We start from the raw sequence: 26,585 nt of genomic DNA, 5'->3' as shown, positions 1-26,585 counted from the left end.
ATGTTAGTCTATGGGACGCAGAAGTACCAGCGTTACACTTGCACATAGGTCAGTAGCTTGCATGAGGCCGGGCGCACACATGGCAGAAACGCTAGCGGAGCAGGAATCGCAGCCTTTCATGCAGCAATGTTAGTCTATGGGGCGCAGAAGGACCAGCGTTACACTTGCACATAGGTCAGTAGCTTGCATGAGGCCGGGCGCACACATGGCAGAAACGCTAGCAGAGCGGGAATCGCAGCCTTTCATGCAGCAATGTTAGTCTATGGGGCGCAGAAGTACCAGCGTTACACTTGCACATAGGTCAGTAGCTTGCATGAGGCCGGGTGCACACATGGCAGAAACGCTAGCGGAGCAGGAATCGCAGCCTTTCATGCAGCAATGTTAGTCTATGGGGCGCAGAAGTACCAGCGTTACACTTGCACATAGGTCAGTAGCTTGCATGAGGCCGGGCGCACACATGGCAGAAACGCTAGCGGAGCGGGAATCGCAGCCTTTCATGCAGCAATGTTAGTCTATGGGGCGCAGAAGGACCAGCGTTACACTTGCACATAGGTCAGTAGCTTGCATGAGGCCGGGCGCACACATGGCAGAAACGCTAGCAGAGCGGGAATCGCAGCCTTTCATGCAGCAATGTTAGTCTATGGGACGCAGAAGGACCAGCGTTACACTTGCACATAGGTCAGTAGCTTGCATGAGGCCGGGCGCACACATGGCAGAAACGCTAGCAGAGCGGGAATCGCAGCCTTTCATGCAGCAATGTTAGTCTATGGGGCGCAGAAGGACCAGCGTTACACTTGCACATAGGTCAGTAGCTTGCATGAGGCCGGGTGCACACATGGCAGAAACGCTAGCAGAGCGGGAATCGCAGCCTTTCATGCAGCAATGTTAGTCTATGGGGCGCAGAAGTACCAGCGTTACACTTGCACATAGGTCAGTAGCTTGCATGAGGCCGGGCGCACACATGGCAGAAACGCTAGCGGAGCGGGAATCGCAGCCTTTCATGCAGCAATGTTAGTCTATGGGGCGCAGAAGTACCAGCGTTACACTTGCACATAGGTCAGTAGCTTGCATGAGGCCGGGCGCACACATGGCAGAAACGCTAGCAGAGCGGGAATCGCAGCCTTTCATGCAGCAATGTTAGTCTATGGGACGCAGAAGGACCAGCGTTACACTTGCACATAGGTCAGTAGCTTGCATGAGGCCGGGTGCACACATGGCAGAAACGCTAGCAGAGCGGGAATCGCAGCCTTTCATGCAGCAATGTTAGTCTATGGGACGCAGAAGGACCAGCGTTACACTTGCACATAGGTCAGTAGCTTGCATGAGGCCGGGTGCACACATGGCAGAAACGCTAGCGGAGCGGGAATCGCAGCCTTTCATGCAGCAATGTTAGTCTATGGGGCGCAGAAGTACCAGCGTTACACTTGCACATAGGTCAGTAGCTTGCATGAGGCCGGGCGCACACATGGCAGAAACGCTAGCGGAGCGGGAATCGCAGCCTTTCATGCAGCAATGTTAGTCTATGGGGCGCAGAAGGACCAGCGTTACACTTGCACATAGGTCAGTAGCTTGCATGAGGCCGGGTGCACACATGGCAGAAACGCTAGCGGAGCGGGAATCGCAGCCTTTCATGCAGCAATGTTAGTCTATGGGGCGCAGAAGGACCAGCGTTACACTTGCACATAGGTCAGTAGCTTGCATGAGGCCGGGCGCACACATGGCAGAAACGCTAGCGGAGCGGGAATCGCAGCCTTTCATGCAGCAATGTTAGTCTATGGGGCGCAGAAGTACCAGCGTTACACTTGCACATAGGTCAGTAGCTTGCATGAGGCCGGGCGCACACATGGCAGAAACGCTAGCGGAGCGGGAATCGCAGCCTTTCATGCAGCAATGTTAGTCTATGGGGCGCAGAAGTACCAGCGTTACACTTGCACATAGGTCAGTAGCTTGCATGAGGCCGGGCGCACACATGGCAGAAACGCTAGCAGAGCGGGAATCGCAGCCTTTCATGCAGCAATGTTAGTCTATGGGACGCAGAAGTACCAGCGTTACACTTGCACATAGGTCAGTAGCTTGCATGAGGCCGGGCGCACACATGGCAGAAACGCTAGCGGAGCAGGAATCGCAGCCTTTCATGCAGCAATGTTAGTCTATGGGGCGCAGAAGGACCAGCGTTACACTTGCACATAGGTCAGTAGCTTGCATGAGGCCGGGCGCACACATGGCAGAAACGCTAGCAGAGCGGGAATCGCAGCCTTTCATGCAGCAATGTTAGTCTATGGGGCGCAGAAGTACCAGCGTTACACTTGCACATAGGTCAGTAGCTTGCATGAGGCCGGGTGCACACATGGCAGAAACGCTAGCGGAGCAGGAATCGCAGCCTTTCATGCAGCAATGTTAGTCTATGGGGCGCAGAAGGACCAGCGTTACACTTGCACATAGGTCAGTAGCTTGCATGAGGCCGGGCGCACACATGGCAGAAACGCTAGCGGAGCGGGAATCGCAGCCTTTCATGCAGCAATGTTAGTCTATGGGGCGCAGAAGGACCAGCGTTACACTTGCACATAGGTCAGTAGCTTGCATGAGGCCGGGCGCACACATGGCAGAAACGCTAGCGGAGCGGGAATCGCAGCCTTTCATGCAGCAATGTTAGTCTATGGGGCGCAGAAGTACCAGCGTTACACTTGCACATAGGTCAGTAGCTTGCATGAGGCCGGGCGCACACATGGCAGAAACGCTAGCAGAGCGGGAATCGCAGCCTTTCATGCAGCAATGTTAGTCTATGGGACGCAGAAGGACCAGCGTTACACTTGCACATAGGTCAGTAGCTTGCATGAGGCCGGGCGCACACATGGCAGAAACGCTAGCAGAGCGGGAATCGCAGCCTTTCATGCAGCAATGTTAGTCTATGGGGCGCAGAAGTACCAGCGTTACACTTGCACATAGGTCAGTAGCTTGCATGAGGGCGGGCGCACACATGGCAGAAACGCTAGCGGAGCGGGAATCGCAGCCTTTCATGCAGCAATGTTAGTCTATGGGGCGCAGAAGTACCAGCGTTACACTTGCACATAGGTCAGTAGCTTGCATGAGGCCGGGTGCACACATGGCAGAAACGCTAGCAGAGCGGGAATCGCAGCCTTTCATGCAGCAATGTTAGTCTATGGGGCGCAGAAGTACCAGCGTTACACTTGCACATAGGTCAGTAGCTTGCATGAGGCCGGGCGCACACATGGCAGAAACGCTAGCGGAGCGGGAATCGCAGCCTTTCATGCAGCAATGTTAGTCTATGGGGCGCAGAAGAACCAGCGTTACACTTGCACATAGGTCAGTAGCTTGCATGAGGCCGGGTGCACACATGGCAGAAACGCTAGCGGAGCGGGAATCGCAGCCTTTCATGCAGCAATGTTAGTCTATGGGGCGCAGAAGGACCAGCGTTACACTTGCACATAGGTCAGTAGCTTGCATGAGGCCGGGCGCACACATGGCAGAAACGCTAGCAGAGCGGGAATCGCAGCCTTTCATGCAGCAATGTTAGTCTATGGGACGCAGAAGGACCAGCGTTACACTTGCACATAGGTCAGTAGCTTGCATGAGGCCGGGTGCACACATGGCAGAAACGCTAGCGGAGCGGGAATCGCAGCCTTTCATGCAGCAATGTTAGTCTATGGGGCGCAGAAGTACCAGCGTTACACTTGCACATAGGTCAGTAGCTTGCATGAGGCCGGGTGCACACATGGCAGAAACGCTAGCAGAGCGGGAATCGCAGCCTTTCATGCAGCAATGTTAGTCTATGGGGCGCAGAAGGACCAGCGTTACACTTGCACATAGGTCAGTAGCTTGCATGAGGCCGGGTGCACACATGGCAGAAACGCTAGCGGAGCGGGAATCGCAGCCTTTCATGCAGCAATGTTAGTCTATGGGGCGCAGAAGGACCAGCGTTACACTTGCACATAGGTCAGTAGCTTGCATGAGGCCGGGTGCACACATGGCAGAAACGCTAGCAGAGCGGGAATCGCAGCCTTTCATGCAGCAATGTTAGTCTATGGGGCGCAGAAGTACCAGCGTTACACTTGCACATAGGTCAGTAGCTTGCATAAGGCCGGGCGCACACATGGCAGAAACGCTAGCAGAGCGGGAATCGCAGCCTTTCATGCAGCAATGTTAGTCTATGGGGCGCAGAAGTACCAGCGTTACACTTGCACATAGGTCAGTAGCTTGCATGAGGCCGGGTGCACACATGGCAGAAACGCTAGCGGAGCGGTAATCGCAGCCTTTCATGCAGCAATGTTAGTCTATGGGGCGCAGAAGTACCAGCGTTACACTTGCACATAGGTCAGTAGCTTGCATGAGGCCGGGCGCACACATGGCAGAAACGCTAGCAGAGCGGGAAACGCAGCCTTTCATGCAGCAATGTTAGTCTATGGGGCGCAGAAGTACCAGCGTTACACTTGCACATAGGTCAGTAGCTTGCATGAGGCCGGGCGCACACATGGCAGAAACGCTAGCAGAGCGGGAATCGCAGCCTTTCATGCAGCAATGTTAGTCTATGGGGCGCAGAAGTACCAGCGTTACACTTGCACATAGGTCAGTAGCTTGCATGAGGCCGGGTGCACACATGGCAGAAACGCTAGCAGAGCGGGAATCGCAGCCTTTCATGCAGCAATGTTAGTCTATGGGGCGCAGAAGTACCAGCGTTACACTTGCACATAGGTCAGTAGCTTGCATGAGGCCGGGCGCACACATGGCAGAAACGCTAGCAGAGCGGGAATCGCAGCCTTTCATGCAGCAATGTTAGTCTATGGGGCGCAGAAGTACCAGCGTTACACTTGCACATAGGTCAGTAGCTTGCATGAGGCCGGGTGCACACATGGCAGAAACGCTAGCAGAGCGGGAATCGCAGCCTTTCATGCAGCAATGTTAGTCTATGGGGCGCAGAAGTACCAGCGTTACACTTGCACATAGGTCAGTAGCTTGCATGAGGCCGGGTGCACACATGGCAGAAACGCTAGCAGAGCGGGAATCGCAGCCTTTCATGCAGCAATGTTAGTCTATGGGGCGCAGAAGGACCAGCGTTACACTTGCACATAGGTCAGTAGCTTGCATGAGGCCGGGTGCACACATGGCAGAAACGCTAGCAGAGCAGGAATCGCAGCCTTTCATGCAGCAATGTTAGTCTATGGGGCGCAGAAGTACCAGCGTTACACTTGCACATAGGTCAGTAGCTTGCATGAGGCCGGGCGCACACATGGCAGAAACGCTAGCAGAGCGGGAATCGCAGCCTTTCATGCAGCAATGTTAGTCTATGGGGCGCAGAAGTACCAGCGTTACACTTGCACATAGGTCAGTAGCTTGCATGAGGTCGGGCGCACACATGGCAGAAACGCTAGCGGAGCGGGAATCGCAGCCTTTCATGCAGCAATGTTAGTCTATGGGGCGCAGAAGTACCAGCGTTACACTTGCACATAGGTCAGTAGCTTGCATGAGGCCGGGCGCACACATGGCAGAAACGCTAGCAGAGCGGGAATCGCAGCCTTTCATGCAGCAATGTTAGTCTATGGGGCGCAGAAGTACCAGCGTTACACTTGCACATAGGTCAGTAGCTTGCATGAGGCCGGGCGCACACATGGCAGAAACGCTAGCGGAGCGGGAATCGCAGCCTTTCATGCAGCAATGTTAGTCTATGGGGCGCAGAAGTACCAGCGTTACACTTGCACATAGGTCAGTAGCTTGCATGAGGCCGGGTGCACACATGGCAGAAACGCTAGCGGAGCAGGAATCGCAGCCTTTCATGCAGCAATGTTAGTCTATGGGGCGCAGAAGTACCAGCGTTACACTTGCACATAGGTCAGTAGCTTGCATGAGGCCGGGCGCACACATGGCAGAAACGCTAGCAGAGCGGGAATCGCAGCCTTTCATGCAGCAATGTTAGTCTATGGGGCGCAGAAGGACCAGCGTTACACTTGCACATAGGTCAGTAGCTTGCATGAGGCCGGGCGCACACATGGCAGAAACGCTAGCAGAGCGGGAATCGCAGCCTTTCATGCAGCAATGTTAGTCTATGGGGCGCAGAAGGACCAGCGTTACACTTGCACATAGGTCAGTAGCTTGCATGAGGCCGGGCGCACACATGGCAGAAACGCTAGCGGAGCGGGAATCGCAGCCTTTCATGCAGCAATGTTAGTCTATGGGGCGCAGAAGGACCAGCGTTACACTTGCACATAGGTCAGTAGCTTGCATAAGGCCGGGCGCACACATGGCAGAAACGCTAGCAGAGCGGGAATCGCAGCCTTTCATGCAGCAATGTTAGTCTATGGGGCGCAGAAGGACCAGCGTTACACTTGCACATAGGTCAGTAGCTTGCATGAGGCCGGGCGCACACATGGCAGAAACGCTAGCGGAGTGGGAATCGCAGCCTTTCATGCAGCAATGTTAGTCTATGGGGCGCAGAAGTACCAGCGTTACACTTGCACATAGGTCAGTAGCTTGCATGAGGCCGGGCGCACACATGGCAGAAACGCTAGCAGAGCGGGAATCGCAGCCTTTCATGCAGCAATGTTAGTCTATGGGGCGCAGAAGGACCAGCGTTACACTTGCACATAGGTCAGTAGCTTGCATGAGGCCGGGCGCACACATGGCAGAAACGCTCGCTAGCGGAGCGGGAATCGCAGCCTTTCATGCAGCAATGTTAGTCTATGGGGCGCAGAAGTACCAGCGTTACACTTGCACATAGGTCAGTAGCTTGCATGAGGCCGGGCGCACACATGGCAGAAACGCTAGCAGAGCGGGAATCGCAGCCTTTCATGCAGCAATGTTAGTCTATGGGGCGCAGAAGTACCAGCGTTACACTTGCACATAGGTCAGTAGCTTGCATGAGGCCGGGTGCACACATGGCAGAAACGCTAGCGGAGCGGGAATCGCAGCCTTTCATGCAGCAATGTTAGTCTATGGGGCGCAGAAGTACCAGCGTTACACTTGCACATAGGTCAGTAGCTTGCATGAGGCCGGGCGCACACATGGCAGAAACGCTAGCGGAGCGGGAATCGCAGCCTTTCATGCAGCAATGTTAGTCTATGGGGCGCAGAAGTACCAGCGTTACACTTGCACATAGGTCAGTAGCTTGCATGAGGCCGGGTGCACACATGGCAGAAACGCTAGCAGAGCGGGAATCGCAGCCTTTCATGCAGCAATGTTAGTCTATGGGGCGCAGAAGTACCAGCGTTACACTTGCACATAGGTCAGTAGCTTGCATGAGGCCGGGTGCACACATGGCAGAAACGCTAGCAGAGCGGGAATCGCAGCCTTTCATGCAGCAATGTTAGTCTATGGGGCGCAGAAGTACCAGCGTTACACTTGCACATAGGTCAGTAGCTTGCATGAGGCCGGGTGCACACATGGCAGAAACGCTAGCGGAGCGGGAATCGCAGCCTTTCATGCAGCAATGTTAGTCTATGGGGCGCAGAAGTACCAGCGTTACACTTGCACATAGGTCAGTAGCTTGCATGAGGCCGGGCGCACACATGGCAGAAACGCTAGCGGAGTGGGAATCGCAGCCTTTCATGCAGCAATGTTAGTCTATGGGGCGCAGAAGGACCAGCGTTACACTTGCACATAGGTCAGTAGCTTGCATGAGGCCGGGCGCACACATGGCAGAAACGCTAGCGGAGCGGTAATCGCAGCCTTTCATGCAGCAATGTTAGTCTATGGGGCGCAGAAGGACCAGCGTTACACTTGCACATAGGTCAGTAGCTTGCATGAGGCCGGGCGCACACATGGCAGAAACGCTAGCAGAGCGGGAATCGCAGCCTTTCATGCAGCAATGTTAGTCTATGGGGCGCAGAAGTACCAGCGTTACACTTGCACATAGGTCAGTAGCTTGCATGAGGCCGGGCGCACACATGGCAGAAACGCTAGCGGAGCGGGAATCGCAGCCTTTCATGCAGCAATGTTAGTCTATGGGGCGCAGAAGTACCAGCGTTACACTTGCACATAGGTCAGTAGCTTGCATGAGGCCGGGCGCACACATGGCAGAAACGCTAGCGGAGCGGGAATCGCAGCCTTTCATGCAGCAATGTTAGTCTATGGGGCGCAGAAGTACCAGCGTTACACTTGCACATAGGTCAGTAGCTTGCATGAGGCCGGGCGCACACATGGCAGAAACGCTAGCAGAGCGGGAATCGCAGCCTTTCATGCAGCAATGTTAGTCTATGGGGCGCAGAAGTACCAGCGTTACACTTGCACATAGGTCAGTAGCTTGCATGAGGCCGGGCGCACACATGGCAGAAACGCTAGCGGAGCGGGAATCGCAGCCTTTCATGCAGCAATGTTAGTCTATGGGGCGCAGAAGTACCAGCGTTACACTTGCACATAGGTCAGTAGCTTGCATGAGGCCGGGCGCACACATGGCAGAAACGCTAGCGGAGCGGGAATCGCAGCCTTTCATGCAGCAATGTTAGTCTATGGGGCGCAGAAGTACCAGCGTTACACTTGCACATAGGTCAGTAGCTTGCATGAGGCCGGGTGCACACATGGCAGAAACGCTAGCAGAGCGGGAATCGCAGCCTTTCATGCAGCAATGTTAGTCTATGGGGCGCAGAAGTACCAGCGTTACACTTGCACATAGGTCAGTAGCTTGCATGAGGCCGGGTGCACACATGGCAGAAACGCTAGCAGAGCGGGAATCGCAGCCTTTCATGCAGCAATGTTAGTCTATGGGGCGCAGAAGTACCAGCGTTACACTTGCACATAGGTCAGTAGCTTGCATGAGGCCGGGTGCACACATGGCAGAAACGCTAGCGGAGCGGGAATCGCAGCCTTTCATGCAGCAATGTTAGTCTATGGGGCGCAGAAGTACCAGCGTTACACTTGCACATAGGTCAGTAGCTTGCATGAGGCCGGGTGCACACATGGCAGAAACGCTAGCGGAGCGGGAATCGCAGCCTTTCATGCAGCAATGTTAGTCTATGGGGCGCAGAAGTACCAGCGTTACACTTGCACATAGGTCAGTAGCTTGCATGAGGCCGGGCGCACACATGGCAGAAACGCTAGCGGAGTGGGAATCGCAGCCTTTCATGCAGCAATGTTAGTCTATGGGGCGCAGAAGGACCAGCGTTACACTTGCACATAGGTCAGTAGCTTGCATGAGGCCGGGCGCACACATGGCAGAAACGCTAGCGGAGCGGGAATCGCAGCCTTTCATGCAGCAATGTTAGTCTATGGGGCGCAGAAGTACCAGCGTTACACTTGCACATAGGTCAGTAGCTTGCATGAGGCCGGGCGCACACATGGCAGAAACGCTAGCGGAGCGGGAATCGCAGCCTTTCATGCAGCAATGTTAGTCTATGGGGCGCAGAAGTACCAGCGTTACACTTGCACATAGGTCAGTAGCTTGCATGAGGCCGGGTGCACACATGGCAGAAACGCTAGCAGAGCGGGAATCGCAGCCTTTCATGCAGCAATGTTAGTCTATGGGGCGCAGAAGTACCAGCGTTACACTTGCACATAGGTCAGTAGCTTGCATGAGGCCGGGTGCACACATGGCAGAAACGCTAGCAGAGCGGGAATCGCAGCCTTTCATGCAGCAATGTTAGTCTATGGGGCGCAGAAGTACCAGCGTTACACTTGCACATAGGTCAGTAGCTTGCATGAGGCCGGGTGCACACATGGCAGAAACGCTAGCGGAGCGGGAATCGCAGCCTTTCATGCAGCAATGTTAGTCTATGGGGCGCAGAAGTACCAGCGTTACACTTGCACATAGGTCAGTAGCTTGCATGAGGCCGGGCGCACACATGGCAGAAACGCTAGCGGAGTGGGAATCGCAGCCTTTCATGCAGCAATGTTAGTCTATGGGGCGCAGAAGGACCAGCGTTACACTTGCACATAGGTCAGTAGCTTGCATGAGGCCGGGCGCACACATGGCAGAAACGCTAGCGGAGCGGTAATCGCAGCCTTTCATGCAGCAATGTTAGTCTATGGGGCGCAGAAGGACCAGCGTTACACTTGCACATAGGTCAGTAGCTTGCATGAGGCCGGGCGCACACATGGCAGAAACGCTAGCAGAGCAGGAATCGCAGCCTTTCATGCAGCAATGTTAGTCTATGGGGCGCAGAAGTACCAGCGTTACACTTGCACATAGGTCAGTAGCTTGCATGAGGCCGGGCGCACACATGGCAGAAACGCTAGCAGAGCGGGAATCGCAGCGTTTCATGCAGCAATGTTAGTCTATGGGGCGCAGAAGTACCAGCGTTACACTTGCACATAGGTCAGTAGCTTGCATGAGGCCGGGCGCACACATGGCAGAAACGCTAGCGGAGCAGGAATCGCAGCCTTTCATGCAGCAATGTTAGTCTATGGGACGCAGAAGTACCAGCGTTACACTTGCACATAGGTCAGTAGCTTGCATGAGGCCGGGTGCATACATGGCAGAAACGCTAGCAGAGCGGGAATCGCAGCCTTTCATGCAGCAATGTTAGTCTATGGGGCGCAGAAGTACCAGCGTTACACTTGCACATAGGTCAGTAGCTTGCATGAGGCCGGGCGCACACATGGCAGAAACGCTAGCAGAGCGGGAATCGCAGCCTTTCATGCAGCAATGTTAGTCTATGGGGCGCAGAAGTACCAGCGTTACACTTGCACATAGGTCAGTAGCTTGCATGAGGCCGGGCGCACACATGGCAGAAACGCTCGCTAGCGGAGCGGGAATCGCAGCCTTTCATGCAGCAATGTTAGTCTATGGGGCGCAGAAGTACCAGCGTTACACTTGCACATAGGTCAGTAGCTTGCATGAGGCCGGGCGCACACATGGCAGAAACGCTAGCAGAGCGGGAATCGCAGCCTTTCATGCAGCAATGTTAGTCTATGGGGCGCAGAAGTACCAGCGTTACACTTGCACATAGGTCAGTAGCTTGCATGAGGCCGGGTGCACACATGGCAGAAACGCTAGCAGAGCGGGAATCGCAGCCTTTCATGCAGCAATGTTAGTCTATGGGGCGCAGAAGTACCAGCGTTACACTTGCACATAGGTCAGTAGCTTGCATGAGGCCGGGCGCACACATGGCAGAAACGCTAGCAGAGCGGGAATCGCAGCCTTTCATGCAGCAATGTTAGTCTATGGGGCGCAGAAGGACCAGCGTTACACTTGCACATAGGTCAGTAGCTTGCATGAGGCCGGGCGCACACATGGCAGAAACGCTAGCGGAGCGGGAATCGCAGCCTTTCATGCAGCAATGTTAGTCTATGGGGCGCAGAAGGACCAGCGTTACACTTGCACATAGGTCAGTAGCTTGCATAAGGCCGGGCGCACACATGGCAGAAACGCTAGCAGAGCGGGAATCGCAGCCTTTCATGCAGCAATGTTAGTCTATGGGGCGCAGAAGGACCAGCGTTACACTTGCACATAGGTCAGTAGCTTGCATGAGGCCGGGCGCACACATGGCAGAAACGCTAGCGGAGTGGGAATCGCAGCCTTTCATGCAGCAATGTTAGTCTATGGGGCGCAGAAGTACCAGCGTTACACTTGCACATAGGTCAGTAGCTTGCATGAGGCCGGGCGCACACATGGCAGAAACGCTAGCAGAGCGGGAATCGCAGCCTTTCATGCAGCAATGTTAGTCTATGGGGCGCAGAAGGACCAGCGTTACACTTGCACATAGGTCAGTAGCTTGCATGAGGCCGGGCGCACACATGGCAGAAACGCTCGCTAGCGGAGCGGGAATCGCAGCCTTTCATGCAGCAATGTTAGTCTATGGGGCGCAGAAGTACCAGCGTTACACTTGCACATAGGTCAGTAGCTTGCATGAGGCCGGGCGCACACATGGCAGAAACGCTAGCAGAGCGGGAATCGCAGCCTTTCATGCAGCAATGTTAGTCTATGGGGCGCAGAAGTACCAGCGTTACACTTGCACATAGGTCAGTAGCTTGCATGAGGCCGGGTGCACACATGGCAGAAACGCTAGCGGAGCGGGAATCGCAGCCTTTCATGCAGCAATGTTAGTCTATGGGGCGCAGAAGTACCAGCGTTACACTTGCACATAGGTCAGTAGCTTGCATGAGGCCGGGCGCACACATGGCAGAAACGCTAGCGGAGCGGGAATCGCAGCCTTTCATGCAGCAATGTTAGTCTATGGGGCGCAGAAGTACCAGCGTTACACTTGCACATAGGTCAGTAGCTTGCATGAGGCCGGGTGCACACATGGCAGAAACGCTAGCAGAGCGGGAATCGCAGCCTTTCATGCAGCAATGTTAGTCTATGGGGCGCAGAAGTACCAGCGTTACACTTGCACATAGGTCAGTAGCTTGCATGAGGCCGGGTGCACACATGGCAGAAACGCTAGCAGAGCGGGAATCGCAGCCTTTCATGCAGCAATGTTAGTCTATGGGGCGCAGAAGTACCAGCGTTACACTTGCACATAGGTCAGTAGCTTGCATGAGGCCGGGTGCACACATGGCAGAAACGCTAGCGGAGCGGGAATCGCAGCCTTTCATGCAGCAATGTTAGTCTATGGGGCGCAGAAGTACCAGCGTTACACTTGCACATAGGTCAGTAGCTTGCATGAGGCCGGGCGCACACATGGCAGAAACGCTAGCGGAGTGGGAATCGCAGCCTTTCATGCAGCAATGTTAGTCTATGGGGCGCAGAAGGACCAGCGTTACACTTGCACATAGGTCAGTAGCTTGCATGAGGCCGGGCGCACACATGGCAGAAACGCTAGCGGAGCGGTAATCGCAGCCTTTCATGCAGCAATGTTAGTCTATGGGGCGCAGAAGGACCAGCGTTACACTTGCACATAGGTCAGTAGCTTGCATGAGGCCGGGCGCACACATGGCAGAAACGCTAGCAGAGCGGGAATCGCAGCCTTTCATGCAGCAATGTTAGTCTATGGGGCGCAGAAGTACCAGCGTTACACTTGCACATAGGTCAGTAGCTTGCATGAGGCCGGGCGCACACATGGCAGAAACGCTAGCGGAGCGGGAATCGCAGCCTTTCATGCAGCAATGTTAGTCTATGGGGCGCAGAAGTACCAGCGTTACACTTGCACATAGGTCAGTAGCTTGCATGAGGCCGGGCGCACACATGGCAGAAACGCTAGCGGAGCGGGAATCGCAGCCTTTCATGCAGCAATGTTAGTCTATGGGGCGCAGAAGTACCAGCGTTACACTTGCACATAGGTCAGTAGCTTGCATGAGGCCGGGCGCACACATGGCAGAAACGCTAGCAGAGCGGGAATCGCAGCCTTTCATGCAGCAATGTTAGTCTATGGGGCGCAGAAGTACCAGCGTTACACTTGCACATAGGTCAGTAGCTTGCATGAGGCCGGGCGCACACATGGCAGAAACGCTAGCGGAGCGGGAATCGCAGCCTTTCATGCAGCAATGTTAGTCTATGGGGCGCAGAAGTACCAGCGTTACACTTGCACATAGGTCAGTAGCTTGCATGAGGCCGGGCGCACACATGGCAGAAACGCTAGCGGAGCGGGAATCGCAGCCTTTCATGCAGCAATGTTAGTCTATGGGGCGCAGAAGTACCAGCGTTACACTTGCACATAGGTCAGTAGCTTGCATGAGGCCGGGTGCACACATGGCAGAAACGCTAGCAGAGCGGGAATCGCAGCCTTTCATGCAGCAATGTTAGTCTATGGGGCGCAGAAGTACCAGCGTTACACTTGCACATAGGTCAGTAGCTTGCATGAGGCCGGGTGCACACATGGCAGAAACGCTAGCAGAGCGGGAATCGCAGCCTTTCATGCAGCAATGTTAGTCTATGGGGCGCAGAAGTACCAGCGTTACACTTGCACATAGGTCAGTAGCTTGCATGAGGCCGGGTGCACACATGGCAGAAACGCTAGCGGAGCGGGAATCGCAGCCTTTCATGCAGCAATGTTAGTCTATGGGGCGCAGAAGTACCAGCGTTACACTTGCACATAGGTCAGTAGCTTGCATGAGGCCGGGTGCACACATGGCAGAAACGCTAGCGGAGCGGGAATCGCAGCCTTTCATGCAGCAATGTTAGTCTATGGGGCGCAGAAGTACCAGCGTTACACTTGCACATAGGTCAGTAGCTTGCATGAGGCCGGGCGCACACATGGCAGAAACGCTAGCGGAGTGGGAATCGCAGCCTTTCATGCAGCAATGTTAGTCTATGGGGCGCAGAAGGACCAGCGTTACACTTGCACATAGGTCAGTAGCTTGCATGAGGCCGGGCGCACACATGGCAGAAACGCTAGCGGAGCGGGAATCGCAGCCTTTCATGCAGCAATGTTAGTCTATGGGGCGCAGAAGTACCAGCGTTACACTTGCACATAGGTCAGTAGCTTGCATGAGGCCGGGCGCACACATGGCAGAAACGCTAGCGGAGCGGGAATCGCAGCCTTTCATGCAGCAATGTTAGTCTATGGGGCGCAGAAGTACCAGCGTTACACTTGCACATAGGTCAGTAGCTTGCATGAGGCCGGGTGCACACATGGCAGAAACGCTAGCAGAGCGGGAATCGCAGCCTTTCATGCAGCAATGTTAGTCTATGGGGCGCAGAAGTACCAGCGTTACACTTGCACATAGGTCAGTAGCTTGCATGAGGCCGGGTGCACACATGGCAGAAACGCTAGCAGAGCGGGAATCGCAGCCTTTCATGCAGCAATGTTAGTCTATGGGGCGCAGAAGTACCAGCGTTACACTTGCACATAGGTCAGTAGCTTGCATGAGGCCGGGTGCACACATGGCAGAAACGCTAGCGGAGCGGGAATCGCAGCCTTTCATGCAGCAATGTTAGTCTATGGGGCGCAGAAGTACCAGCGTTACACTTGCACATAGGTCAGTAGCTTGCATGAGGCCGGGCGCACACATGGCAGAAACGCTAGCGGAGTGGGAATCGCAGCCTTTCATGCAGCAATGTTAGTCTATGGGGCGCAGAAGGACCAGCGTTACACTTGCACATAGGTCAGTAGCTTGCATGAGGCCGGGCGCACACATGGCAGAAACGCTAGCGGAGCGGTAATCGCAGCCTTTCATGCAGCAATGTTAGTCTATGGGGCGCAGAAGGACCAGCGTTACACTTGCACATAGGTCAGTAGCTTGCATGAGGCCGGGCGCACACATGGCAGAAACGCTAGCAGAGCAGGAATCGCAGCCTTTCATGCAGCAATGTTAGTCTATGGGGCGCAGAAGTACCAGCGTTACACTTGCACATAGGTCAGTAGCTTGCATGAGGCCGGGCGCACACATGGCAGAAACGCTAGCAGAGCGGGAATCGCAGCGTTTCATGCAGCAATGTTAGTCTATGGGGCGCAGAAGTACCAGCGTTACACTTGCACATAGGTCAGTAGCTTGCATGAGGCCGGGCGCACACATGGCAGAAACGCTAGCGGAGCAGGAATCGCAGCCTTTCATGCAGCAATGTTAGTCTATGGGACGCAGAAGTACCAGCGTTACACTTGCACATAGGTCAGTAGCTTGCATGAGGCCGGGTGCATACATGGCAGAAACGCTAGCAGAGCGGGAATCGCAGCCTTTCATGCAGCAATGTTAGTCTATGGGGCGCAGAAGTACCAGCGTTACACTTGCACATAGGTCAGTAGCTTGCATGAGGCCGGGCGCACACATGGCAGAAACGCTAGCAGAGCGGGAATCGCAGCCTTTCATGCAGCAATGTTAGTCTATGGGGCGCAGAAGTACCAGCGTTACACTTGCACATAGGTCAGTAGCTTGCATGAGGCCGGGCGCACACATGGCAGAAACGCTCGCTAGCGGAGCGGGAATCGCAGCCTTTCATGCAGCAATGTTAGTCTATGGGGCGCAGAAGTACCAGCGTTACACTTGCACATAGGTCAGTAGCTTGCATGAGGCCGGGCGCACACATGGCAGAAACGCTAGCAGAGCGGGAATCGCAGCCTTTCATGCAGCAATGTTAGTCTATGGGGCGCAGAAGTACCAGCGTTACACTTGCACATAGGTCAGTAGCTTGCATGAGGCCGGGTGCACACATGGCAGAAACGCTAGCAGAGCGGGAATCGCAGCCTTTCATGCAGCAATGTTAGTCTATGGGGCGCAGAAGTACCAGCGTTACACTTGCACATAGGTCAGTAGCTTGCATGAGGCCGGGTGCACACATGGCAGAAACGCTAGCAGAGCGGGAATCGCAGCCTTTCATGCAGCAATGTTAGTCTATGGGGCGCAGAAGTACCAGCGTTACACTTGCACATAGGTCAGTAGCTTGCATGAGGCCGGGTGCACACATGGCAGAAACGCTAGCGGAGCGGGAATCGCAGCCTTTCATGCAGCAATGTTAGTCTATGGGGCGCAGAAGTACCAGCGTTACACTTGCACATAGGTCAGTAGCTTGCATGAGGCCGGGCGCACACATGGCAGAAACGCTAGCGGAGTGGGAATCGCAGCCTTTCATGCAGCAATGTTAGTCTATGGGGCGCAGAAGGACCAGCGTTACACTTGCACATAGGTCAGTAGCTTGCATGAGGCCGGGCGCACACATGGCAGAAACGCTAGCGGAGCGGTAATCGCAGCCTTTCATGCAGCAATGTTAGTCTATGGGGCGCAGAAGGACCAGCGTTACACTTGCACATAGGTCAGTAGCTTGCATGAGGCCGGGCGCACACATGGCAGAAACGCTAGCAGAGCAGGAATCGCAGCCTTTCATGCAGCAATGTTAGTCTATGGGGCGCAGAAGTACCAGCGTTACACTTGCACATAGGTCAGTAGCTTGCATGAGGCCGGGCGCACACATGGCAGAAACGCTAGCAGAGCGGGAATCGCAGCGTTTCATGCAGCAATGTTAGTCTATGGGGCGCAGAAGTACCAGCGTTACACTTGCACATAGGTCAGTAGCTTGCATGAGGCCGGGCGCACACATGGCAGAAACGCTAGCGGAGCAGGAATCGCAGCCTTTCATGCAGCAATGTTAGTCTATGGGACGCAGAAGTACCAGCGTTACACTTGCACATAGGTCAGTAGCTTGCATGAGGCCGGGTGCATACATGGCAGAAACGCTAGCAGAGCGGGAATCGCAGCCTTTCATGCAGCAATGTTAGTCTATGGGGCGCAGAAGTACCAGCGTTACACTTGCACATAGGTCAGTAGCTTGCATGAGGCCGGGCGCACACATGGCAGAAACGCTAGCAGAGCGGGAATCGCAGCCTTTCATGCAGCAATGTTAGTCTATGGGGCGCAGAAGTACCAGCGTTACACTTGCACATAGGTCAGTAGCTTGCATGAGGCCGGGTGCACACATGGCAGAAACGCTAGCGGAGCGGGAATCGCAGCCTTTCATGCAGCAATGTTAGTCTATGGGGCGCAGAAGTACCAGCGTTACACTTGCACATAGGTCAGTAGCTTGCATGAGGCCGGGCGCACACATGGCAGAAACGCTAGCGGAGCGGGAATCGCAGCCTTTCATGCAGCAATGTTAGTCTATGGGGCGCAGAAGTACCAGCGTTACACTTGCACATAGGTCAGTAGCTTGCATGAGGCCGGGTGCACACATGGCAGAAACGCTAGCAGAGCGGGAATCGCAGCCTTTCATGCAGCAATGTTAGTCTATGGGGCGCAGAAGTACCAGCGTTACACTTGCACATAGGTCAGTAGCTTGCATGAGGCCGGGTGCACACATGGCAGAAACGCTAGCAGAGCGGGAATCGCAGCCTTTCATGCAGCAATGTTAGTCTATGGGGCGCAGAAGTACCAGCGTTACACTTGCACATAGGTCAGTAGCTTGCATGAGGCCGGGTGCACACATGGCAGAAACGCTAGCGGAGCGGGAATCGCAGCCTTTCATGCAGCAATGTTAGTCTATGGGGCGCAGAAGTACCAGCGTTACACTTGCACATAGGTCAGTAGCTTGCATGAGGCCGGGCGCACACATGGCAGAAACGCTAGCGGAGTGGGAATCGCAGCCTTTCATGCAGCAATGTTAGTCTATGGGGCGCAGAAGGACCAGCGTTACACTTGCACATAGGTCAGTAGCTTGCATGAGGCCGGGCGCACACATGGCAGAAACGCTAGCGGAGCGGTAATCGCAGCCTTTCATGCAGCAATGTTAGTCTATGGGGCGCAGAAGGACCAGCGTTACACTTGCACATAGGTCAGTAGCTTGCATGAGGCCGGGCGCACACATGGCAGAAACGCTAGCAGAGCGGGAATCGCAGCCTTTCATGCAGCAATGTTAGTCTATGGGGCGCAGAAGTACCAGCGTTACACTTGCACATAGGTCAGTAGCTTGCATGAGGCCGGGCGCACACATGGCAGAAACGCTAGCGGAGCGGGAATCGCAGCCTTTCATGCAGCAATGTTAGTCTATGGGGCGCAGAAGTACCAGCGTTACACTTGCACATAGGTCAGTAGCTTGCATGAGGCCGGGCGCACACATGGCAGAAACGCTAGCGGAGCGGGAATCGCAGCCTTTCATGCAGCAATGTTAGTCTATGGGGCGCAGAAGTACCAGCGTTACACTTGCACATAGGTCAGTAGCTTGCATGAGGCCGGGCGCACACATGGCAGAAACGCTAGCAGAGCGGGAATCGCAGCCTTTCATGCAGCAATGTTAGTCTATGGGGCGCAGAAGTACCAGCGTTACACTTGCACATAGGTCAGTAGCTTGCATGAGGCCGGGCGCACACATGGCAGAAACGCTAGCGGAGCGGGAATCGCAGCCTTTCATGCAGCAATGTTAGTCTATGGGGCGCAGAAGTACCAGCGTTACACTTGCACATAGGTCAGTAGCTTGCATGAGGCCGGGCGCACACATGGCAGAAACGCTAGCGGAGCGGGAATCGCAGCCTTTCATGCAGCAATGTTAGTCTATGGGGCGCAGAAGTACCAGCGTTACACTTGCACATAGGTCAGTAGCTTGCATGAGGCCGGGTGCACACATGGCAGAAACGCTAGCAGAGCGGGAATCGCAGCCTTTCATGCAGCAATGTTAGTCTATGGGGCGCAGAAGTACCAGCGTTACACTTGCACATAGGTCAGTAGCTTGCATGAGGCCGGGTGCACACATGGCAGAAACGCTAGCAGAGCGGGAATCGCAGCCTTTCATGCAGCAATGTTAGTCTATGGGGCGCAGAAGTACCAGCGTTACACTTGCACATAGGTCAGTAGCTTGCATGAGGCCGGGTGCACACATGGCAGAAACGCTAGCGGAGCGGGAATCGCAGCCTTTCATGCAGCAATGTTAGTCTATGGGGCGCAGAAGTACCAGCGTTACACTTGCACATAGGTCAGTAGCTTGCATGAGGCCGGGCGCACACATGGCAGAAACGCTAGCGGAGTGGGAATCGCAGCCTTTCATGCAGCAATGTTAGTCTATGGGGCGCAGAAGGACCAGCGTTACACTTGCACATAGGTCAGTAGCTTGCATGAGGCCGGGCGCACACATGGCAGAAACGCTAGCGGAGCGGTAATCGCAGCCTTTCATGCAGCAATGTTAGTCTATGGGGCGCAGAAGGACCAGCGTTACACTTGCACATAGGTCAGTAGCTTGCATGAGGCCGGGCGCACACATGGCAGAAACGCTAGCAGAGCAGGAATCGCAGCCTTTCATGCAGCAATGTTAGTCTATGGGGCGCAGAAGTACCAGCGTTACACTTGCACATAGGTCAGTAGCTTGCATGAGGCCGGGCGCACACATGGCAGAAACGCTAGCAGAGCGGGAATCGCAGCGTTTCATGCAGCAATGTTAGTCTATGGGGCGCAGAAGTACCAGCGTTACACTTGCACATAGGTCAGTAGCTTGCATGAGGCCGGGCGCACACATGGCAGAAACGCTAGCGGAGCAGGAATCGCAGCCTTTCATGCAGCAATGTTAGTCTATGGGACGCAGAAGTACCAGCGTTACACTTGCACATAGGTCAGTAGCTTGCATGAGGCCGGGTGCATACATGGCAGAAACGCTAGCAGAGCGGGAATCGCAGCCTTTCATGCAGCAATGTTAGTCTATGGGGCGCAGAAGTACCAGCGTTACACTTGCACATAGGTCAGTAGCTTGCATGAGGCCGGGCGCACACATGGCAGAAACGCTAGCAGAGCGGGAATCGCAGCCTTTCATGCAGCAATGTTAGTCTATGGGGCGCAGAAGTACCAGCGTTACACTTGCACATAGGTCAGTAGCTTGCATGAGGCCGGGCGCACACATGGCAGAAACGCTCGCTAGCGGAGCGGGAATCGCAGCCTTTCATGCAGCAATGTTAGTCTATGGGGCGCAGAAGTACCAGCGTTACACTTGCACATAGGTCAGTAGCTTGCATGAGGCCGGGTGCACACATGGCAGAAACGCTAGCAGAGCGGGAATCGCAGCCTTTCATGCAGCAATGTTAGTCTATGGGGCGCAGAAGTACCAGCGTTACACTTGCACATAGGTCAGTAGCTTGCATGAGGCCGGGTGCACACATGGCAGAAACGCTAGCAGAGCGGGAATCGCAGCCTTTCATGCAGCAATGTTAGTCTATGGGGCGCAGAAGTACCAGCGTTACACTTGCACATAGGTCAGTAGCTTGCATGAGGCCGGGTGCACACATGGCAGAAACGCTAGCGGAGCGGGAATCGCAGCCTTTCATGCAGCAATGTTAGTCTATGGGGCGCAGAAGTACCAGCGTTACACTTGCACATAGGTCAGTAGCTTGCATGAGGCCGGGCGCACACATGGCAGAAACGCTAGCGGAGTGGGAATCGCAGCCTTTCATGCAGCAATGTTAGTCTATGGGGCGCAGAAGGACCAGCGTTACACTTGCACATAGGTCAGTAGCTTGCATGAGGCCGGGCGCACACATGGCAGAAACGCTAGCGGAGCGGTAATCGCAGCCTTTCATGCAGCAATGTTAGTCTATGGGGCGCAGAAGGACCAGCGTTACACTTGCACATAGGTCAGTAGCTTGCATGAGGCCGGGCGCACACATGGCAGAAACGCTAGCAGAGCAGGAATCGCAGCCTTTCATGCAGCAATGTTAGTCTATGGGGCGCAGAAGTACCAGCGTTACACTTGCACATAGGTCAGTAGCTTGCATGAGGCCGGGCGCACACATGGCAGAAACGCTAGCAGAGCGGGAATCGCAGCGTTTCATGCAGCAATGTTAGTCTATGGGGCGCAGAAGTACCAGCGTTACACTTGCACATAGGTCAGTAGCTTGCATGAGGCCGGGCGCACACATGGCAGAAACGCTAGCGGAGCAGGAATCGCAGCCTTTCATGCAGCAATGTTAGTCTATGGGACGCAGAAGTACCAGCGTTACACTTGCACATAGGTCAGTAGCTTGCATGAGGCCGGGTGCATACATGGCAGAAACGCTAGCAGAGCGGGAATCGCAGCCTTTCATGCAGCAATGTTAGTCTATGGGGCGCAGAAGTACCAGCGTTACACTTGCACATAGGTCAGTAGCTTGCATGAGGCCGGGCGCACACATGGCAGAAACGCTAGCAGAGCGGGAATCGCAGCCTTTCATGCAGCAATGTTAGTCTATGGGGCGCAGAAGTACCAGCGTTACACTTGCACATAGGTCAGTAGCTTGCATGAGGCCGGGCGCACACATGGCAGAAACGCTAGCAGAGCGGGAATCGCAGCCTTTCATGCAGCAATGTTAGTCTATGGGGCGCAGAAGTACCAGCGTTACACTTGCACATAGGTCAGTAGCTTGCATGAGGCCGGGCGCACACATGGCAGAAACGCTAGCAGAGCGGGAATCGCAGCCTTTCATGCAGCAATGTTAGTCTATGTGGCGCAGAAGTACCAGCGTTACACTTGCACATAGGTCAGTAGCTTGCATGAGGCCGGGTGCACACATGGCAGAAACGCTAGCAGAGCGGGAATCGCAGCGTTTCATGCAGCAATGTTAGTCTATGGGGCGCAGAAGGACCAGCGTTACACTTGCACATAGGTCAGTAGCTTGCATGAGGCCGGGTGCACACATGGCAGAAACGCTAGCGGAGCAGGAATCGCAGCCTTTCATGCAGCAATGTTAGTCTATGGGGCGCAGAAGGACCAGCGTTACACTTGCACATAGGTCAGTAGCTTGCATGAGGCCGGGCGCACACATGGCAGAAACGCTAGCGGAGCGGGAATCGCAGCCTTTCATGCAGCAATGTTAGTCTATGGGGCGCAGAAGTACCAGCGTTACACTTGCACATAGGTCAGTAGCTTGCATGAGGCCGGGCGCACACATGGCAGAAACGCTAGCAGAGCGGGAATCGCAGCCTTTCATGCAGCAATGTTAGTCTATGGGGCGCAGAAGTACCAGCGTTACACTTGCACATAGGTCAGTAGCTTGCATGAGGCCGGGTGCACACATGGCAGAAACGCTAGCGGAGCGGGAATCGCAGCCTTTCATGCAGCAATGTTAGTCTATGGGGCGCAGAAGGACCAGCGTTACACTTGCACATAGGTCAGTAGCTTGCATGAGGCCGGGCGCACACATGGCAGAAACGCTCGCTAGCGGAGCGGGAATCGCAGCCTTTCATGCAGCAATGTTAGTCTATGGGGCGCAGAAGGACCAGCGTTACACTTGCACATAGGTCAGTAGCTTGCATGAGGCCGGGTGCACACATGGCAGAAACGCTAGCGGAGCAGGAATCGCAGCCTTTCATGCAGCAATGTTAGTCTATGGGGCGCAGAAGTACCAGCGTTACACTTGCACATAGGTCAGTAGCTTGCATGAGGCCGGGCGCACACATGGCAGAAACGCTAGCGGAGCGGGAATCGCAGCCTTTCATGCAGCAATGTTAGTCTATGGGGCGCAGAAGGACCAGCGTTACACTTGCACATAGGTCAGTAGCTTGCATGAGGCCGGGTGCACACATGGCAGAAACGCTAGCGGAGCGGGAATCGCAGCCTTTCATGCAGCAATGTTAGTCTATGGGGCGCAGAAGTACCAGCGTTACACTTGCACATAGGTCAGTAGCTTGCATGAGGCCGGGCGCACACATGGCAGAAACGCTAGCAGAGCGGGAATCGCAGCCTTTCATGCAGCAATGTTAGTCTATGGGACGCAGAAGTACCAGCGTTACACTTGCACATAGGTCAGTAGCTTGCATGAGGCCGGGTGCACACATGGCAGAAACGCTAGCGGAGCGGGAAACGCAGCCTTTCATGCAGCAATGTTAGTCTATGGGGCGCAGAAGGACCAGCGTTACACTTGCACATAGGTCAGTAGCTTGCATGAGGCCGGGCGCACACATGGCAGAAACGCTAGCAGAGCGGGAATCGCAGCCTTTCATGCAGCAATGTTAGTCTATGGGGCGCAGAAGTACCAGCGTTACACTTGCACATAGGTCAGTAGCTTGCATAAGGCCGGGCGCACACATGGCAGAAACGCTAGCAGAGCGGGAATCGCAGCGTTTCATGCAGCAATGTTATTCTATGGGACGCAGAAGGACCAGCGTTACACTTGCACATAGGTCAGTAGCTTGCATGAGGCCGGGTGCACACATGGCAGAAACGCTCGCTAGCGGAGCGGGAATCGCAGCGTTTCATGCAGCAATGTTAGTCTATGGGGCGCAGAAGGACCAGCGTTACACTTGCACATAGGTCAGTAGCTTGCATGAGGCCGGGCGCACACATGGCAGAAACGCTAGCAGAGCGGGAATCGCAGCCTTTCATGCAGCAATGTTAGTCTATGGGGCGCAGAAGTACCAGCGTTACACTTGCACATAGGTCAGTAGCTTGCATGAGGCCGGGCGCACACATGGCAGAAACGCTAGCGGAGCGGGAATCGCAGCCTTTCATGCAGCAATGTTAGTCTATGGGGCGCAGAAGTACCAGCGTTACACTTGCACATAGGTCAGTAGCTTGCATGAGGCCGGGTGCACACATGGCAGAAACGCTAGCGGAGCGGGAATCGCAGCCTTTCATGCAGCAATGTTAGTCTATGGGGCGCAGAAGGACCAGCGTTACACTTGCACATAGGTCAGTAGCTTGCATGAGGCCGGGCGCACACATGGCAGAAACGCTAGCAGAGCGGGAATCGCAGCCTTTCATGCAGCAATGTTAGTCTATGGGGCGCAGAAGTACCAGCGTTACACTTGCACATAGGTCAGTAGCTTGCATGAGGCCGGGCGCACACATGGCAGAAACGCTAGCGGAGCGGGAATCGCAGCCTTTCATGCAGCAATGTTAGTCTATGGGGCGCAGAAGTACCAGCGTTACACTTGCACATAGGTCAGTAGCTTGCATGAGGCCGGGCGCACACATGGCAGAAACGCTAGCGGAGCGGGAATCGCAGCCTTTCATGCAGCAATGTTAGTCTATGGGGCGCAGAAGTACCAGCGTTACACTTGCACATAGGTCAGTAGCTTGCATGAGGCCGGGCGCACACATGGCAGAAACGCTAGCGGAGCGGGAATCGCAGCCTTTCATGCAGCAATGTTAGTCTATGGGGCGCAGAAGTACCAGCGTTACACTTGCACATAGGTCAGTAGCTTGCATGAGGCCGGGTGCACACATGGCAGAAACGCTAGCGGAGCGGGAATCGCAGCCTTTCATGCAGCAATGTTAGTCTATGGGGCGCAGAAGTACCAGCGTTACACTTGCACATAGGTCAGTAGCTTGCATGAGGCCGGGCGCACACATGGCAGAAACGCTAGCGGAGCGGGAAACGCTGCATTTCATGCAGCAATGTTAGTCTATGGGACGCAGAAGGACCAGCGTTACACTTGCACATAGGTCAGTAGCTTGCATGAGGCCGGGTGCACACATGGCAGAAACGCTCGCTAGCGGAGCGGGAATCGCAGCCTTTCATGCAGCAATGTTAGTCTATGGGGCGCAGAAGTACCAGCGTTACACTTGCACATAGGTCAGTAGCTTGCATGAGGCCGGGCGCACACATGGCAGAAACGCTAGCAGAGCGGGAATCGCAGCCTTTCATGCAGCAATGTTAGTCTATGGGGCGCAGAAGTACCAGCGTTACACTTGCACATAGGTCAGTAGCTTGCATGAGGCCGGGCGCACACATGGCAGAAACGCTAGCGGAGCGGGAATCGCAGCCTTTCATGCAGCAATGTTAGTCTATGGGGCGCAGAAGTACCAGCGTTACACTTGCACATAGGTCAGTAGCTTGCATGAGGCCGGGTGCACACATGGCAGAAACGCTAGCGGAGCGGGAATCGCAGCCTTTCATGCAGCAATGTTAGTCTATGGGGCGCAGAAGTACCAGCGTTACACTTGCACATAGGTCAGTAGCTTGCATGAGGCCGGGCGCACACATGGCAGAAACGCTAGCGGAGCGGGAAACGCTGCATTTCATGCAGCAATGTTAGTCTATGGGACGCAGAAGGACCAGCTTTGCACTTGCACATAGGTCAGTAGCTTGCATGAGGCCGGGCGCACACATGGCAGAAACGCTCGCTAGCGGAGCGGGAATCGCAGCCTTTCATGCAGCAATGTTAGTCTATGGGGCGCAGAAGTACCAGCGTTACACTTGCACATAGGTCAGTAGCTTGCATGAGGCCGGGCGCACACATGGCAGAAACGCTAGCAGAGCGGGAATCGCAGCCTTTCATGCAGCAATGTTAGTCTATGGGGCGCAGAAGTACCAGCGTTACACTTGCACATAGGTCAGTAGCTTGCATAAGGCCGGGCGCACACATGGCAGAAACGCTAGCAGAGCGGGAATCGCAGCCTTTCATGCAGCAATGTTAGTCTATGGGGCGCAGAAGGACCAGCGTTACACTTGCACATAGGTCAGTAGCTTGCATGAGGCCGGGCGCACACATGGCAGAAACGCTAGCGGAGCGGGAATCGCAGCCTTTCATGCAGCAATGTTAGTCTATGGGGCGCAGAAGTACCAGCGTTACACTTGCACATAGGTCAGTAGCTTGCATGAGGCCGGGTGCACACATGGCAGAAACGCTAGCGGAGCGGGAATCGCAGCCTTTCATGCAGCAATGTTAGTCTATGGGGCGCAGAAGGACCAGCGTTACACTTGCACATAGGTCAGTAGCTTGCATGAGGCCGGGCGCACACATGGCAGAAACGCTAGCGGAGCGGGAATCGCAGCCTTTCATGCAGCAATGTTAGTCTATGGGGCGCAGAAGGACCAGCGTTACACTTGCACATAGGTCAGTAGCTTGCATGAGGCCGGGCGCACACATGGCAGAAACGCTAGCGGAGTGGGAAACGCAGCATTTCATGCAGCAATGTTAGTCTATGGGGCGCAGAAGGACCAGCGTTACACTTGCACATAGGTCAGTAGCTTGCATGAGGCCGGGCGTACACATGGCAGAAACGCTAGCGGAGCGGGAAACGCAGCCTTTCATGCAGCAATGTTAGTCTATGGGGCGCAGAAGTACCAGCGTTACACTTGCACATAGGTCAGTAGCTTGCATGAGGCCGGGTGCACACATGGCAGAAACGCTAGCGGAGCAGGAATCGCAGCCTTTCATGCAGCAATGTTAGTCTATGGGACGCAGAAGGACCAGCGTTACACTTGCACATAGGTCAGTAGCTTGCATGAGGCCGGGTGCACACATGGCAGAAACGCTCGCTAGCGGAGCGGGAATCGCAGCCTTTCATGCAGCAATGTTAGTCTATGGGGCGCAGAAGTACCAGCGTTACACTTGCACATAGGTCAGTAGCTTGCATGAGGCCGGGCGCACACATGGCA

General features: G+C 54.9%; 1 protein-coding gene across 1 annotated transcript in view; it reads right to left on the bottom strand.

The window, feature by feature from the left end:
* PEX16 (peroxisomal biogenesis factor 16) overlaps window positions 1-26,585 on the bottom strand; it is a 152,976-nt gene that overhangs the window by 5,894 nt on the left and 120,497 nt on the right. The window lies entirely within an intron of this gene.

Source organism: Hyperolius riggenbachi, chromosome 11 (assembly GCF_040937935.1).
Source record: "Hyperolius riggenbachi isolate aHypRig1 chromosome 11, aHypRig1.pri, whole genome shotgun sequence".
In the NCBI taxonomy this organism is placed as follows: domain Eukaryota; kingdom Metazoa; phylum Chordata; class Amphibia; order Anura; family Hyperoliidae; genus Hyperolius; species Hyperolius riggenbachi.
The sequence above is the reverse complement of the archived record's forward strand: the minus strand, read 5'-3'. Positions and strand labels throughout refer to the sequence as shown.